This window comes from Pseudochaenichthys georgianus, chromosome 5 (assembly GCF_902827115.2).
Source record: "Pseudochaenichthys georgianus chromosome 5, fPseGeo1.2, whole genome shotgun sequence".
Lineage (NCBI taxonomy): Eukaryota > Metazoa > Chordata > Actinopteri > Perciformes > Channichthyidae > Pseudochaenichthys > Pseudochaenichthys georgianus.
Genome location: NC_047507.1, coordinates 41102338 through 41119482, shown reverse-complemented (window position 1 = coordinate 41119482; position 17145 = coordinate 41102338). Strand labels below are relative to the sequence as shown.

The 17145-nt window shown below is 43.8% G+C and overlaps 1 protein-coding gene across 5 annotated transcripts in view; it reads left to right on the top strand.

Moving 5' to 3' along the window:
• LOC117447326 (copine-9-like) overlaps window positions 1–17145 on the top strand; it is a 237482-nt gene that overhangs the window by 124826 nt on the left and 95511 nt on the right. Inside the window, exon 1 of one of the 5 annotated variants that reach the window (XM_071203219.1) lies at window positions 14605–14781. The exons of the other annotated variants lie outside the window; for them this stretch is intronic. The gene's annotated coding sequence lies outside the window, so the exon portion shown is untranslated. Of the gene's footprint in view, window positions 1–14604; window positions 14782–17145 lie in introns of those variants that run through there. 5 annotated transcript variants of the gene reach the window in all.

Genomic DNA, 17145 nt, shown 5'->3' with positions numbered 1-17145 from the left:
TAAAGGTTTGAAATGAAATGAAATGAAACGTTAATTTCCTGCTCTCTGTTCTCTCCAACTCTATTACTAAATGCAATACTGCACAAAAAGGTGTGTCTCTCAGACATTAAGACACCCAACTGTAGACTGCACTATTTAGGACACAGGCCGTGTCTCAATTCAGGGGTTGTATCCTTCGGGGTACGCAGCCTACACGGTCCACGGAGGACCCAGCCCACGTAGACCGGGTAGGCTGGACCGAGCGGCCTACGAAATAAGACGGTCTAGCCTACGGAGCCGGGCTTCGTATTTACGTCACGTGATACGCGCTGTTCGGTTGCGCTGCACCAGCAGCCTGCTAGCAAATTCTAACTCAGCTGAAAAGGATCCAGAAACTTTACTTTTACATTTTAATTTATTTTGGAGATCACCGTCGGCGATGAATTAAAGAGGACCATGGCCAGGTAAATACGATAAAGCTGTTCCTTTGGCCCCCAGTAATGTTACATTAGTAAGTTAACAAGTACATTATATATAGCTGATGTAATTTAATATTATTTAATATTTAAAATAAGTCTTAATTTTTCTATACTAATAAAACAATGTTTTTTTAAATGAACAAAAGCATGTTGTATAGATTGATTGTCAACAATAGTAGTGTTCTAATCTTAATAGCTGTGATTATAACAGTTTATATTCTCATTCTTCCCTTAACCCTGCCCAGATGATGTCCCACTGACCCCAGGTCAGCCTCCAGGTCCAGCAGCACCGTGACCCCCCCGCTCTGCTGAAATACACTCTATTAAACATTTTCTATGACCTTTTTTTTGTATTAATAAAATTAAACTGAAGACAGTTTAATGACCTAGAGATACCCTATTATTCCACTGCTTATGTACACATGTTGTAAATAATGGTTAAAACCTCAGTAAATGAAATAAACAATGTGTTTAACAATTACAATTTAATATTGTATTTTCATCTTATCACAAAGTAGAGGTAAGAATATATCCATCCTCTCTCTGCAGCTTCATGTCTTCTATTATTATAACTTTCTTCATTGAGACCGAGGAAATCAATCATGTTATTTAACATCACCGGCAGTAACACAAATATCAGCAAAAGTGTGTTTATGGAGTTGTTTATTTGTATTATATGTGCAGCAAGTATAGAAGCAGCTGTTTGGGGAATCAGACAGACTCAAGCTATAATCGTTAAATATCTATTAAAAGAAAGGACACATACTAAATCAAATTCTGAAAGTAAGACACAAGTCTGTAGGACGGCAGTAAGCAGAGGTCTGGGTGGAGGATGTTCCTGATCGCCGTTTTGCTTTCTCCAGCACCTCGGGGGGTCCAGGTGGATGGCAGCCCTGTCCTGATGATCCACTGGGGTTAGGGGTCCTTCACCTCAGGGGGTCCAGGTGGATGGCAGCTCTGTCCTGATGATCCACTGGGGTTAGGGGTCCTTCACCTCAGGGGGTCCAGGTGGATGGCAGCTCTGTCCTGATGATCCACTGGGGTTAGGGGTCCTTCACCTCAGGGGGTCCAGGTGGATGGCAGCTCTGTCCTGATGATCCACTGGGGTTAGGGGTCCTTCTTCAGTACCACGGGGGGTCCAGGTAGATGGAGCTCTGTCCTGATGATCTGCTGTGCACTTTTCAGATTAGGGGTCCTTCTCCAGCAGATCCATTTCTCCAGAATTTTCCTAATTACAGAGAAAAACAAGAGAAAAATAAAAAAGTGAATTAATCATATTAGACACAGGGTTGCAGATGTATTATTGCAAAATGTAACTCTCAGCATTTCAGACAAACAATCCCTAAAGGATCATTTAAAACTGTTCTGGTTTTTTAAAAACTAAAGAGATGAAATGACAGTCACACGTGCATCCCTTTGACAGCACAAACTAACATCAAGCAAAAGGCTGCTGTCTATTTGTGATTGTCTTATTATGGAATCAGGATAAATTAAATACCCTTTAACCTAAATAAAAGATGATCAAATCTGGTGGAAATATTGAAAATAGGCTTTTCTTTTGCTCTACCTCAAAGCAGCATGAGCTGAATACAAAGGTTGTAATGTTGTCCCAAAGTTTAATAAACAGTAAAACATTGGAACATGTCAGAGAAATAAATAAAGCTAACAGCAGCTACACGTCAGGGTAGCGTTTTATAAATCCCACCGTACTGTAGGCTATATCGGTCTAAATGTTTTCACTTTGGTCTATGTATGTAATATAAAGTATAACTTATCTATAACAGAGCCAAGATCTCTGTATGACTTTAGTAAACTTCTGAATTGAATAAAAAATAAGTGTAAACAACAGTGCAGTACGTCCAGCTAGCTAGTTAGCGTCACATATGTATCCGTATTATTTAACGAAAATGTACGTTTTAATGCCCCTTGGGTTTGACGTGTGTGACGTTAGTTAATTTAAAGTAAGTTAAAACCCAATACTCATATTAGTGATTCCTCCGCTCGCTGCTGCTTTTAAATTCACTCTGCTGGGGAGACCGGAAGCCATTTCATTTGAAAAAAAATCCCTCTTCCCTGCGCGCATTGCACCCTGGGATATGGTAGGCCGCGGAGTGTACATCAGATGTATCCTTCAAATTGGGGAAAAGTAGGCTGCATTCGTGGGCCGCATTCGGAGGAGTCTCGTCTTTTTTTAAAAATTGGGACAGCCTTCTTTCGGCAGAAGTGACGTAAGCGGTCTACGAATGCACCCTTCAAAGTATGCAACCCCTGAATTGAGACACGGCCACAGTCTCTGTGAGCGCACATACGGGTTCTTCTGCTCTGACAGCCAGGCATGATGGGTAATCTGTGATGTTTCGCTCTCTCAAAAGTTGGGTAATTTTGCCTTCATGCGCCAATGAGCAGCTCTCATAGGAAAGAACGAGACCCCGCCTCCGACGCTGTATCCAGTTCTTATTATACAACCATGCATAATACTGATACGCTAATTAGCCTAGCCACTAATTAGCTTAGCCACTCGGAATTCTCACTGTATTTATACAGTCGCTGTTAAACACTTCCGCCAACTCCGGTGTCGATGAAGCAGCATGTCCCGCTCCGGGCTGTCCTCACTCACCATCAGAATCAGCTCAGATTAGACCTTTCTGAATCCCGACAGGATGGTGTTGGTCGTCACTGAAGCCCATGCTGTGTCGATTCATCCCACAACATCCTGGAAGGTTACGTGACGCCAGGCCCGGTTCCAGAACAAAATGACTCAGGGTGCATCTGAGATTAGAGAGGGTGCAGTGGTAAAGTGCTATTTTTATAAGTGGGGAGTGGACCTAACACCCTAGGGGGTCCTCATCTCCTCTAGGAGGGTCCTCACCTCCTCTAGGGGGGTCCGGGGCATGCTCCCCCGGGAAGAATTTTTTTTAAATATTGAAGTTAAAAGCATCAATCTGGTGCACTTTGAGAGCAAAATGAAGAGATCTATGGATCTATGTGCTCTTTGCTTGATTCATGCCTTCCCAGTCCCTTATCACGTAGCCTATAAGAGCATGGCGCCAGTTGTTGTAGCCAGTTGTGGTGAAGGCATCTGACTTACTTGAACTGAAATGTCTACATGCATAGCAGAAGATGGCATCTTTTTTACATGAATATTCCAGCCAATCTCTGTTTTGAAACCATGAGCTGCAAAATGAGTAGCCTACAGGCGAGTTGGGCACTTTTTTAAATATACCGGGCAGGCTCTGTTTTGCCGAGGTCCTCTGGCACTTGCGGGCCGTCGAGGGGTGGCGGTGTTTGGGGCAACAAAGACGGCTGCAGCTGCTCTGCCTCTGTGGGCGAGGCGGGCAAAGCCGGCGAGTCGGGCGTTATTGTCCACGACAGTGGCGGCGGGTAACGTAATGTCCCCATGATCTGAACTGTTATTACCTGCAGTAGATGCAGTGTTACTGCTGGCGATAAGGGCAGGTTGTTTTAACAATTTTCTGATGTCCATCACTGACACTGATAGCTTTGTAAGAACCTTGCAGATGACGAACGCGCAGCGGCACAGGTCACACGCACCTGACATAATAACGTTACTTACCGTTTAAATTGACCAAATAAATGCAGCAATGTTATTTAACCACAATTCCAATTTATTTTATTTCAATTAAATTCTTCTTCTTAATATTCTTCTTCTTATTACTACTATTATTATTATTATGTAATATTTTTTTTTTTTTTCACTTTTCATTTTTCAAATGAGGATGCATAACGACTCAACTGAGGGTGCAATGCACCCTTATGCACCCCCGTATAACCGGGCCTGCGTGACGCATCCTCCCAGTTGCCGTGACTTTTTTCTTCTTCGGTGGTACAGCAGTTACGATTGTATACAGTGCCATCTATTGGCCGGAATTTGAACACAGTCAGACAAAATGCAATATATAAGTCGCTTTCGGAGTATAAGTCGCAGGACCAGCCAGACAGGTAAAAAAAACGAGGAAAGTCCGGAAAATACGGTATTGCTGTTCTGAATAGTGAGTGCACTCATAAGTCGCTTAAGAAAAAAAAAACAGCAATAAACAAGTTGGTTGAAATAAACTGGTGGAAAATGTAAAAAGAGATGAATGCAGGAATAGATAAAAAGGGGAATTATTGCAAAGGTACATAAAGACAGAGATCAATTTATGTCACATCTAATCAATAGTAATGCCTACATTTCCCCTTGCGTTGGAAAAAGCCGACACAGGGGACCTTGACATAACATCAACATAGGCCGACCTGGGAGTGAGGATGTGTTGTGCTGGGCTGTCAAAAGAAAAAAATGTTGATGGAAACTCCCTCGTCCCTTGGAAGAGGCGGAGAGGTGGGTGTTTTTCATCTGCTGGTGGACAGACCGGAGAGATATACACAGGGTTGGGTTGTAACTTGTAACGGAATACATGTAACGGCGTTACGTAATCAGAATACAAAAATCAAGTGTATTCAGCTGGCGTTACATTTGAAAAACGAGTAATCTGATTCCAGTTACTTTCGTAAACCTGAAGTGAATACATTTTGGAATACTTATTGGAATTATTGGTGGAAACGTTTCCTCACAAAATGTAATATTCATTACCGGCAGAACTGTGTGCACACTGCACAGCGCTGCAGCATGTCTGTGAGCGAGAGAGATGCAGCGTGTCTGTGAGGCCCCGCCCCCGCACGCAGATGAGAGAGAGATCTCTTTTAAAATATATTGAAAGTTAGAAACGGAGATGGTTCGATAAAATGTGCAAGATAACATTTATGTAGCTTTTCTTTATTGTCGAAATGATGACATTTATAACGGGATGAAATCAAAGTGAATGGCCTGCTGCTGCTGAATGCATGGGGCAAGTGACTGGAACAAGTTAAAAAAGTTATTACATCGTTTCAGATAATAAATAATAATGATAATTCATTCTATTTAGGGGCGCCTTTCAAAGCACCCAAGGACACCTTACAATGCATAACATATTCTAAGGAAAGGTTTTAAGACAGTACAAAGAATGCAGTCCGGGTGATGTTTTTTATGTGGGGTGCAGATGAGAGAGCTGTCCAGAATGACACCAAGATGTTGTTTGTGCTCTTGATAAGCCATTAAAACAGTAAAATACGTGTCTCCTGTTCACCCAAACATACCCATCTGTTATGGAAAAAGAAAGTATTCTAAAAGTAATCTGCCACCGGTACCGGCGGGGATTGTTGTTAGCTTCTGATGCGCAGAAGAAAAATCTGGTCCTCCCTATTTTTTACAGGCCCACCCTAAAGTACATTTCTGCCTACGCTACTGAAAAGGACTAAAACAATATATTTCCCCGCAGGCTAACTTGAGGCCTGATTTGTTGACAGCTAGTGTGAGTACACTTTATCTTGAGCGTTTGTTATATATTGTGTATGTATTTTTACACCTTGCTAATCCGCCTTTTTCTCCTGGCTTTTCTCCACTCCACAAGCAAACTTTTTGGCACATTGAATGCTCCGACTTTAATAAACAATGAACATAATTTTCAGTAGGATGTTTGATGCTTGTCCAAATAGATAATTAGCTAGAGATGCTAAAGCCACCCACTGTCTTCCTGTCTCAGAGGTGCTGAGAGGAGGCGCTGGCGGAGCGGTTCTGAGGGGTTTTTGTGTGGAGGATTTTGCTGGCTGGGTTATTAATAGCAACATTTACCCTGCAGGTGATCAGCATATTTATTGAGGCTCACTAACTGACTGACTGTGTGGCATTCAAAGTGTTCCTTGTTGTATTTTTGTATCTTTGGTTTGGAAGATAGACATTTTTTTCTTCTGGGGGACAAAAGTTCACCAAACGATCCATCCATTAATCCATGCATTCTCTATCTCCGGTATACCCTGTTTGCAAGGTCATGGTGGCAGGCTTTCCCCAGTTATCACGGTAAATGGGTTGCATCTATATATTACATTTCCAGTCTTTTCAACCCCTCGAAGCACTTTCACATGTACGAGTCAGCATTCACCCACTCACACACATTCATACTGGAGAGCAGAGGCCTAGGGGTGGAGGCATGACCTTCTTGTCCTCAAATGTGCATGTTTGGAGAACATCAGAGGTGTCCAGGAGGCATCCTGATCAGAAGCCTGAACTACTGCAAATTCAGCAGAAACAGATAATCGCAGAAAGATCGTACAGCAGTGATCTTCTGAAAATACTGCGAGACTTTTGACTCTCTCCCTTGGCTTTGTCCAGATACATTTCCAGTTTTGAAACAAACCACATCTCACATTTTTCTGATGGTTGATCACAATCCCGATTTAAACACAGAGGATTACAATTATTATCGATGCCCTCAACTTGTAGTGTTTGAATGTGTCTTTAGTCTTGTGCACGGTGGGCATTTGGAGCTGCAGTGCGGTGGAATTGTTTCGCAATAAAGTAAAGTATTCATGTTCATTAAGGAACATCTCATCCATTGCAACAGTGGGGCTCATCGGTGTGTTTTCATACGTGCAAAGTGTAGCTCTGAGTCACCTGCCCCAAACATAGGGTACCTCTCCATCAGCCAATCAATCATTAAGATGGCGAGAATGTTCTCAATTCAAAGATTCAAGGTCCAAAGGCTTTATTGTCTTTTGAACAACAGTTAAAGCGTAGTTCTTGGCAATGAACATCTTAAGTCCCAGGCTCCTCCATAATTGCAACATACAATTGACTTAAGATGAAAAGAAAGAGACACACAATAGTGCGATACAATTGTGCAAATTTAAATAATTGAAGGAATGAAGGAATGAGTTACATGTAAGGTTGAAAGAGATAATGCAAAATACACAGAAATAAAATGCTGCTTGTTATAATTATTTATAAAAACAAATGTATGCCTAATAAAGATATGAAGGTGTAGAGTCTTCACAGAGCTCATAAGTTCAAAAAACTGAAATAACTGAAACAATAGACAAACATTAACTTGGACATGTTTGTGGATGCAAAAGGTCCGACATCTTTTTTTTTCTATGCAAGTCTCGGGGCTGGGACTTAATGTTTAGAAGTCCCTCTCCGGTCATGTGACCAATATCCACCCTGCCAATGTTTTTAATACTGGGGCGAAGCAGTTCGAACATTTGATCCTTGACTGACTGATAAAGACAGATTGAATTAACAGGAGGATTGAATGAATGTCTCAGCTTTTGAGCAGTCGTGGAATCAGAGTGATTATGTCTCTGAAATATTGAGAAGAATGGATGACTAAAGCAGAACGAAATAGCAGGAGCAAGAATGAATAGCAACGAAGGAAAACGATTTGTGAGAAATCAAAGACAAGCATCAGAAAAAGGAATACAAATACTTTTTAAAGAGTTCCTGAAGACCTCCAAGTTGTGCTGTGCAAAGTGATATTTCTCTTTCCCGCAAGCTGCGTCTCTTCTCTCTGAACCTCAGAACAAAACATGTATTTGATCACACGGATAAAGTTTGTGTATTCATGTTTTTTTTTTTTTGTTACTCTGATGCGTTTCTAGTAATGGGTTGGTGTAAGGGGCAAAACACCATTTCCTGTCAGTTGTTATTCATGCCTAAAATGCTGACTGAATCGCTTGTCATCCCAGGCAGAACAGTTAGAACAGTGAAAAGGAACTGTTGGCAGTTTGATGTGAACATTGTAATTCCACCACTCCAATATCATTCCACTATGCAATGTTTGCAGTACTTGTTTATACTATTGCGATGATTACATTTCTGTTCTGAGAGCAGTGACAATTCAAAATGTGGGTTTCCCAAATTCACATAGTTTTCAAATATGGTCCTCTAATCGATCTGGGGGGATTTTTAGGCCATGGCCAATTTCTAACAGAGGTGCAAAATGTTGTGTCAAGCCTTAATGTCCTTTTAAATAAAGTGGAATGCAAGTGGGAAACAGCCCTGACTTCGAAGTACTGACAGGATTGGGAGACACAGATTTGGACATCCTGCCTGCATGTGAATCTCTCAACAGAGCTGAGAAGGATGCCACATAGCTCACCTGTTATCATCAGCTTCAGTCTGGAAAAACACAGTTTTTTCTCCAAGAGGATGATGGAAGTAACCAAGATGTGAGTTAGTTCTAAGCTCTGTTGAGAGGTTAACATGTGCATCACTGACAGCACAGCGACCTAGCGCCCCCGAAAACCTGAAGACTACAAGATAAGATTATGCCTTCAAAAACACCAAGCCATGCACTTGAAGTTATAACCATACTTTTAACAAGTGCATTACCAAAAGGTGACAAGTGTGTATCCCTGTGACCCACGACTTGTTATGTCAACTATAGCCCGTCAGTTTGGCAGTAATATCATTGGTATATCTTGCAGAAGCAGTGTTACGACCCGCCTCCCTACTGAATAGTAGTGGCTCGTGAGGCAGTCCGCAACATAAAACAAAAGTACACAACACGTAGGCACTAAACTGTGATCGTACATTTATTGCCACAATACTAAATCATTCCACTGGAGGACAGGTAAACAAACAAACAGACGGACGGAGGGGACTTGGGCCAACCACACCACGGGCCGTAGGATCCAGAGCCTTCCTCCGCTACCCACAATCCAACAGAACCTAACGGGAGAAATAAAGCTGCGAAAACCTAATACTAACAGGTCCTCCAGGAAACACAACAAAAAGGCAAAAGAGCTCTGACTCAGCAGAGACATCCGGAGTAGTGATCGGCTCCTTCTCCTTCAGTCCCCTCTTTTATGCTCGGCTGATTGGCAACTGGGAACACCTGGGGAAGGCGGAGCCAGCTGTACCTGCACAGCAGAGAGAGCAACAAAAAGGGGGGGAGTACGTAACACCCCCACCATGAGTTAGTGATTTTTTTCTTTTTTTAAAAAACAAAACAATCACAACAATCAACCTTAGTTGACAGACGTGCTCACCACGACTCATTCCACACACCCGACAGGTTAACAACACACAATACTACCATGCCATAGCCAGTGCCTCCTTTCCGATGGTGGGATACACCCGCTGGTGTCGATCAAATCTCCCGGAGCGGTACGACACAGAGCGCTCCACCTCACGATCAGCTCCAGTCCATCTGCCCGCTGCGCGTCAGGCAAGTGTGCTAAATGTGCCTCAATGTTACCCAGAATCTCTGAGTTTCGCAGCCTCCCCTGTAACACCGCCTTCGATTGGACCACAACGTCTTCACCCCCCCCCCCAAATGACCGGGACTTCAGCGGTGACAGACGTGTCACTTTCAGCACTGGACAGCGCCACCATACAGGCAGCGACAGGTTTAGAGAGATCAGCACCAGACAGCTCCCCGGGTAGAACAATAGACTTAGCAGTAACAGCATCTGAGCCACTGCTCAAGTCAGTGGCATTCGCCCTCTCTGTATGGCTTCAACATATTAACGTGACAAAGCCTGCTCCTACGACCCCGGTCAGGGGTAGCGATGAGATAGTCACGGTCACCGACTTTCTTGGTAACAACATAAGGGCCACTGAACCGGGCTTGCAAACTGGAACCAGAGATCGGCAGCAAGGCTAGCACTTTATCCCCTGGAGCGAATACCCTGTCCTTAGCCCGCTTGTCATACCACCTCTTCATTTCCCTTTGTGCATCAACCAGATTACCCTGTGCCAGCTCGCATGCACGGCGCATCCTGAAACGAAACCCACTCACATAATCCAGCAAATTAAGTGGCTCAGCCACACCCAGCCACTTTTCCTTCAACAGCTTCAGGGGACCACGTACATTATGAGCAAAAACCAGCTCAGACGGACTAAATCCTAGCGACTCTTGCACCACCTCTCTCACTGCGAACAACATTAAATGCACTCCCTCATCCCAATCCTTCTCAGATTCCAAACAGTACGCACGCAACATCGATTTAAGCGTCTGATGAAAACGCTCAAGTGCCCCCTGCGACTCCGGGTGATAAGCACTCGAGTGGACATGACTAATAGCGAGCTGTTTGAGAGTCTGAGCAAAGACTCGAGACATGAAATTAGATCCTTGGTCAGTTTGAATTACCTTTGGCAAACCAAACACGGAAAAAAATGTCACCAGGGCTTTGACCACACTCGGAGCAGTGATGTTACGCAATGGTATGGCTTCAGGAAACCGTGTTGCTGCACACATGATGGTAAGCAGAAATGTATTCCCAGATTTACTGCGTGGAAAAGGGCCTACACAGTCCACGATCACCCGCTCAAAGGGTTCACCTACAACCGGGATGGGATACAGCGGTGCAGGAGGAATCGTTTGATTGGGCTTCCCTACACCCTGGCACACATGGCAGGTTTTACAGTATTGCACTACATCCCTCTTCAGACCAGGCCAGAAGAAATGGCGCAGCACTCGGTCATACGTTTTATTGACACCCAGGTGGCCAGCAAGCTGATGATCGTGAGCCAAACCTAAGATGTCACGGCGGTATTTAGCCGGGACCACCACTTGTATTTTCACACTCCAATCATCATCTGGTGACGCAAACAGCGGTGTCCATTTACGCATGAGCACCCCGTCTTCGACAAAGTACCCCCGAGAGCCAATGACACCTTCTGATACCGTATCCTCCAACAGCAATGATAATTCCGCATCCGCCTTTTGATCTCTCACCAGCTGCTGACGTGCCACAGGCACAGTACCGAGACTTATCTTCACACCGTCACGCTGCAGGGGAGGGTCATTAAATGGCACATCTAGTTCTATAGCCATAAAGCTATCAGCCAGATCCACATCATTGCTAACCTCAACCTCACATTTGGACTTGGCGCGGGTAACGGCACAGGCGACATGTACATCAGGGAACTCTCGGACCACTTTATCTGAATAATTCCCCACAGGAACTGCAGTCCGGCTTAACTAGCACTCTGCCCCCGGCTAAATCATTCCCCAAGATCAAATCTACTCCCTCAATAGGAAAACATGACTGAACCCCGACAATCACCGGCCCTGTAACCAGATCTGACTCGAGGTGAATATAATGCAACGGTGAATCTACATACTGCATCCCAAACCCCCTCACAAGAACACCCGATTAACAGCCGACTCCTCCGAGAGGGGCAACACACCAGTCACGATAAAAGATTGTGATGCCGCTGTATCCCTCAAAATTGTCACTGGAATCCTGTTGTCCTTCCCAAGCGAAGACACTACTCCCTGCATAAGAAACGGAGCAAACACTTCCAGTTCTGACTTGAGTGGTCCCGGTCGAGAAGTATTGACAAAGACTACTGTGTTTACATGCTTATTTTCATCCCGCAAAACATAGCAATTCGCAACAATATGACCTCTTTTCTTGCAGTAATGACACACTGGCCTATCCGTAGATCCCCCATTCACCTCTCCCGGTTTTTCCTCAGCAACTCTTGGCCTGCTGGACTGCCATGGCACTTTAGTGAAGACTGGGGTTTCTCTGATATTATTGTCCACAAACCCGGCCTGTGCCCTAGTCCTCTCACCGTAGACAGTCTTGCGAGTAAGCGCATATTCGTCAGCCAAAACCGCAGCATCAAACAGTTTCTGCTCATTGAGGTATGTGGCTACTGTGTAAGGCAAACCGTTTTTAAATTCTTCCATGAGCACTAATGTTTTTAGGTCCTCTAGAGACTTTGTCCCCGTCGATGAGCACCATCGCTCAAACAGAACCTCTTTCTCACGGGCGAATTCCACATACGCTTGACAATCTTGTCTTTTCAAACCACGAAACTGTTGACGGTATGCCTCAGGCACCAGCTCATAAGCGCGCAGAATTGCAGCTTTCACCTGTTCATAATCCCGGCTAACCTCCTCAGATAACGCAGTATACACCTCCTGCGCTTTACCCGCGAGAACGCACTGCAGCATAACGGTCCACATGTTCCCAGGCCATTTAAACGTTGTTGCTACACGCTCAAACAGGACAAAATAGCTATCAACGTCTTTTTCATTAAACACTGGGATAAACCGAGTAGACTTGCCTACGTCAAAATCATGAGGTTGTGCAGACCCCAACTGCTGAGTCTGGTGAGACGTCAGCTCCAGCTCCCTCAAACGTAACTCCGCCTCATACTTCCTCAATTCCAGATTACAGGCGATCTCCTTCTCTCTCAGTCTGTTGTCACTCTCCTTCTCTCTAACCATCAGCTTGCGCAGCTCTAGCTGAAGTTGAAGGTCGCTCACTTTCTGCAAGACCTCTGTCCCGTCGTCCATGGGAACGTCTACTTCCTCCTCTGACAATACCTCCTGCTCTATAAGCGCAGCCAACAGCTGTCCCTTAATGATCTGTTTCTTGTTCTGTTTATTGACTACAACGTCAAATCTGCCTGCGATCAGACCTAGCTGCTGTTTGCTACATGCATCCAACTTCCCCCGAGTCGGATCACCCACAAACCCCTCCAAGTCGAAATCCATCACTGCCACTCTACGCTATACAGCCAAACAAACAACAACATGCTGTCAAGGGCCTTTTAGAAAGTAATACTACTCACCACACCGGCACCTGCCCGAGACAGCCTTTGGACGAGCCCCCATATGTTACGACCCGCCTCCCTACTCAATAGTAGTGGCTCGTGAGGCAGTCCGCAACATAAAACAAAAGTACACAACACATAGGCACTAAACGGTGATCATACATTTATTGCCACAATCTTAAAAAAACATACACTGGAGGACAGGTAACAAACAAAAAGACGGAGGGGACTTGGGCCAACCACACCACGGGCCGTAGGATCCAGAGCCTTCCTCCGCTACCCACAATCCAACAGAACCTAACGGGAGAAATAAAGCTGCGAAAACCTAATACTAACATGTCCTCCAGGAAACACAACAAAAAGGCAAAAGAGCTCTGACACAGCAGAGACATCCGGAGTAGTGATCGGCTCCTTCTCCTTCAGTCCCCTCTTTTATGCTCGGCTGAGTGACACCTGGGAACACCTGGGGAAGGCGGAGCCAGCTGTACCTGCACAGCAGAGAGAGCAACAAAAAGGGGGGGAGTACGTAACAAGCAGAAAGAAATTCGTAAACTAGACAGTATATAATTGTTAATATAATCCCCTCTAATTTAAAGGTATTGTGTGTGTATTTTATCATCCCGATGTGATGTTACTACCTATGTGACTCCCCTATCTGCGTGTATCAGACCACTGCGTCTATAACCAAGTCAACTGATGTCTGACTCTGAGGCCCATCAATCTGGACAAGCTAATACACGTAAAGTCAATTACAGCCATATAGGTGTTTCCAATGTGACTGCAACATGAAAGGTAAAAGGTGGCCTATTAAAATAATCCTAAACCTAATTAATAATGATAATATTAAAAAGAAAACATTTCAAATAATAGATTATAGCACTTTTTTAATGAAATGATGTGTTTAAGTGGGTTGCCTTTATCCGGTCCAGTCAAACCAACACATGGTGAAATGGTTGATACAATGGGGCACTTTTTAGACTAGAACAATGCAATGGGATCTGTGGTGCCACCGGGTAGTAACTTGGGGCCATCTTTATTTCTTTTTTCTTTTTTAAACCCTCATGTAATCTTTCTTTATAAGCTGACAATGCAGGTTTTTTGTAGCACATGAATACAATGCAGTGGTTTAGAATACTGCCAGTAAGCTTTTTCAAAATGTAAGTAAGTGGCTCGAAGGTAATACATTATCCCCACAATGTAAGCAATACAGGAAGCCACATTTTTGGGTTTACATTACATTAGTCCTTAATTGTTACTTCTAAGAGAAAATCCTAGCTACTTGACTAGAGGTAACTTGACAGACTTCACACCCTTTTGATAAAATAGCCTAAAGGGTAAAAACAAATGTTTCTAGTGCAGCAGACACTGAACACACTGAAACTGAGCATTTCAAAAGGCATGTTCAAAATGGCCCTGAATACATTGTTACAAAGTAAAACCTCTTATGGTTACAATAATAACAGCATGTTGATGCTCCCACACTATTGCTTTTATACTTTTCTTATAAGCTGATTTTATTGACTGGATTGCTGTTAATGCGGCTTTATCAGATGATGATTATGAATTATGATTAAGTGTAATACAAGAGAAGCATAATGGATGGATTTGCCATATCACTGGTCCCCCTCAGTCTATGCTGATGATTGACACCTCTTTTTAACAGTTAGAGCCAATAGAATCGAGGGGAAGTTCCTAAATCCATCTAAACCTTACCATTGAGGAGTGAAAGTGATGCCCTCGCAGTTGGCCCAAAACCGGAAGCTGGGTTGTAGCTCTCATAGCAGCTAATATGAAATCTCCGTTTTTGACAAAAATGTAATGATGGATTATCAGTAATCATTTAAAAGTGACAGACACATTGGATTAACCTTCAGCAGCGTTTCTACCATGTTAATGCCATTGAACACAACTTTTGATCAGAACACAGCAAAGGTAAGACGTATTTGCCGTTTTGGCTCTGTAAAGCTACGTTGTGTGTTGTCTGGGTTTTTGTAGTCATGGTCATTTGTTCTGGAAATGTCATTGTCGAGCCTGAGACCTGAACAACAGGCTCAGTGCTTAGCAGGTTACATGTTAAGAAGCCCTGAGACACAGTTTTGTGAAACAGGTTTGAGACTATGCTGCTGGAGTGGTTTGAATCCATTTTCTTTTAAGTTTAGAATGACATCCAATGTGCCTCACACTGGGTTAGCAATGGGAAACCCTGTTCTGTATTTCCCTCTGTCACTCTTTCCATCAACCCCCTCACATGAACATCAGAAAGAGGTCAGAGTGTCTCTGGAGATTGATTTCTGTCTCTTTCTCAACTACAGACCAGCACTTCTTATAACCCAGTTAGCATGTACACTATATAGTCCATCAATTATTTAATAATCGGTGAGAACCCAACTGCGATATTATATTACAATCACAAGTCATGTTCCTGCCTCTCCTAATTGAGATATCCTAGAGCAGTCAGAGTAAATATTCAATACGCTGAGCCTGACTGAGAATTCAAATGATCTCAAATATCACCAGCTTCCCCCTTCAGGACGGAAATTACACCTCTGTGCTCCTGTTCTCAACTCAGTCTTATGCTTGCAGCCATCGCTATTAGCACTTTCCTTTAGTGTAATAAGGGGTAATAAGTACGGCAGGGATTGCACAACTCACTAATGAACAAGTTCCTCAGTATTTCACATCTCCTCCTAGACGCTCAACCTAAATCCTACTGGCCATTATTTATTAAAGGCAACCTAATAGCTAGGCTGTGGGTCTAACCTAGATAGGTCTGTCTAAACCAGTGCTCTGTACATGCCACCACTCTGGATCTGAAGGGACACCATGCATATTGCAATGTGGATGCTGCACTGTTAATTGTGGCATTTCTTTGGGATTTGTACCTTGCAAGCGGCAAGGGTCTAAAGACAGAGGGTGTGTATGCTGTATGTCTGTAAAGCCTCCAATATTTACTAACAAATATTTGATTTGGATATGCAAGACATTTTGTACTGTGCCACTGCCTGGACATGACTCAAAGTCACTGTTCTTGAGTCTGTTTGTACAGCTCTTGATGGATCTGTACCGTTCACCAGAGGGCAGAAGAGCAAACAGATTGTGTCCAGGGTGGGGCGAGTCCTTTACTATGTTGCCTGCTCTGCTCAGGCAGTGTTGCCTGAAGAGGACCTCCACAGAAAAGCAGGGAGCAGCCTATTGTCCTCTGGCTGTGTTCATCACCCTCTGAAGGGCTTTCCTGTCCTCTTCTGAACTGCTGGCATACCGTGTGGTTCCACAGTATGCCAGCACACGCAGGTTTGTTGTCATGAAGTCTCTGCTGGGCTGTTCTGACCATGGTGGTTGTGTTTGTAGTCCAGGAGGGATCCTCAGAGATGTGTGTGCCCAAGAACCTGAACGCCGGTACCCTTTCCACACAGTTGCCATTGATGAATAGTGGCTCTGGTTGTGCACAGATCTTTCGGAAGTGTATGAGTTATTTCATTTTTGGGGAGTTGAAGGCAAGACTTTTCTCTGAACTTCACACTGACAGTTTCTGGATTTCTTCTCTGACGGCTGTCTCATCTCCTCCTGAGATGAGTCCAACCACAGTTGTGTCGTCCGTGAACTTAATGATGGTGTTGGTGGGATGGGGGGGGGGGCACAGACGTGAGTGGAGAGTGAGTAGAGGATGGGGCTCAGTTTTGAAACCAGTCAGCCTGGGATGACTGTGTTGAAGACAGAACTAACGTCTCTAAAGAGCATCCTCCCATGGTGGGTCAGTGCAGTGTGAAGAGCAGTGACCATGGCATCCTCTGTAATGAAGATCGGATCGAATAGGCTAGGTTAAAATACCATTGTAGCTGCTACGTCCACTCTCACAATAACGTCATACAGACATAAATAAAATGTCTATCTGCATTGATTTAAAATGTAATGACAAGGCGTGAACAATTAGCTTGGTGTCCTGTTATGAATGCACCCTAATACATTTAACATTTGCACTCACCAGCATCACTGGTTTCACAAAAGGGCAAGTTGAACCCTACACAGCTATCCTGTCTTTTTTAGCACATTTATTCAGCTCAGCTATAAAAGAGCGTCCTTTTTCAAATTAGCTATTTGAAGCAAAGCTGGTGTGTCGGAACTGAGATGTAACGTGGAGCGAGATTCCTTCTTCCTGACAAAAAGGAAGGGTCGCTGCTTCAGGATGCACACGTTGGGTAGGTGTTTCTCCTTTTGGCCAACTGTAATGATGACACATATTGATTGCATGAACATTTGATAATCACAACAATTTATTTTATACAGCAGCTAAATCGA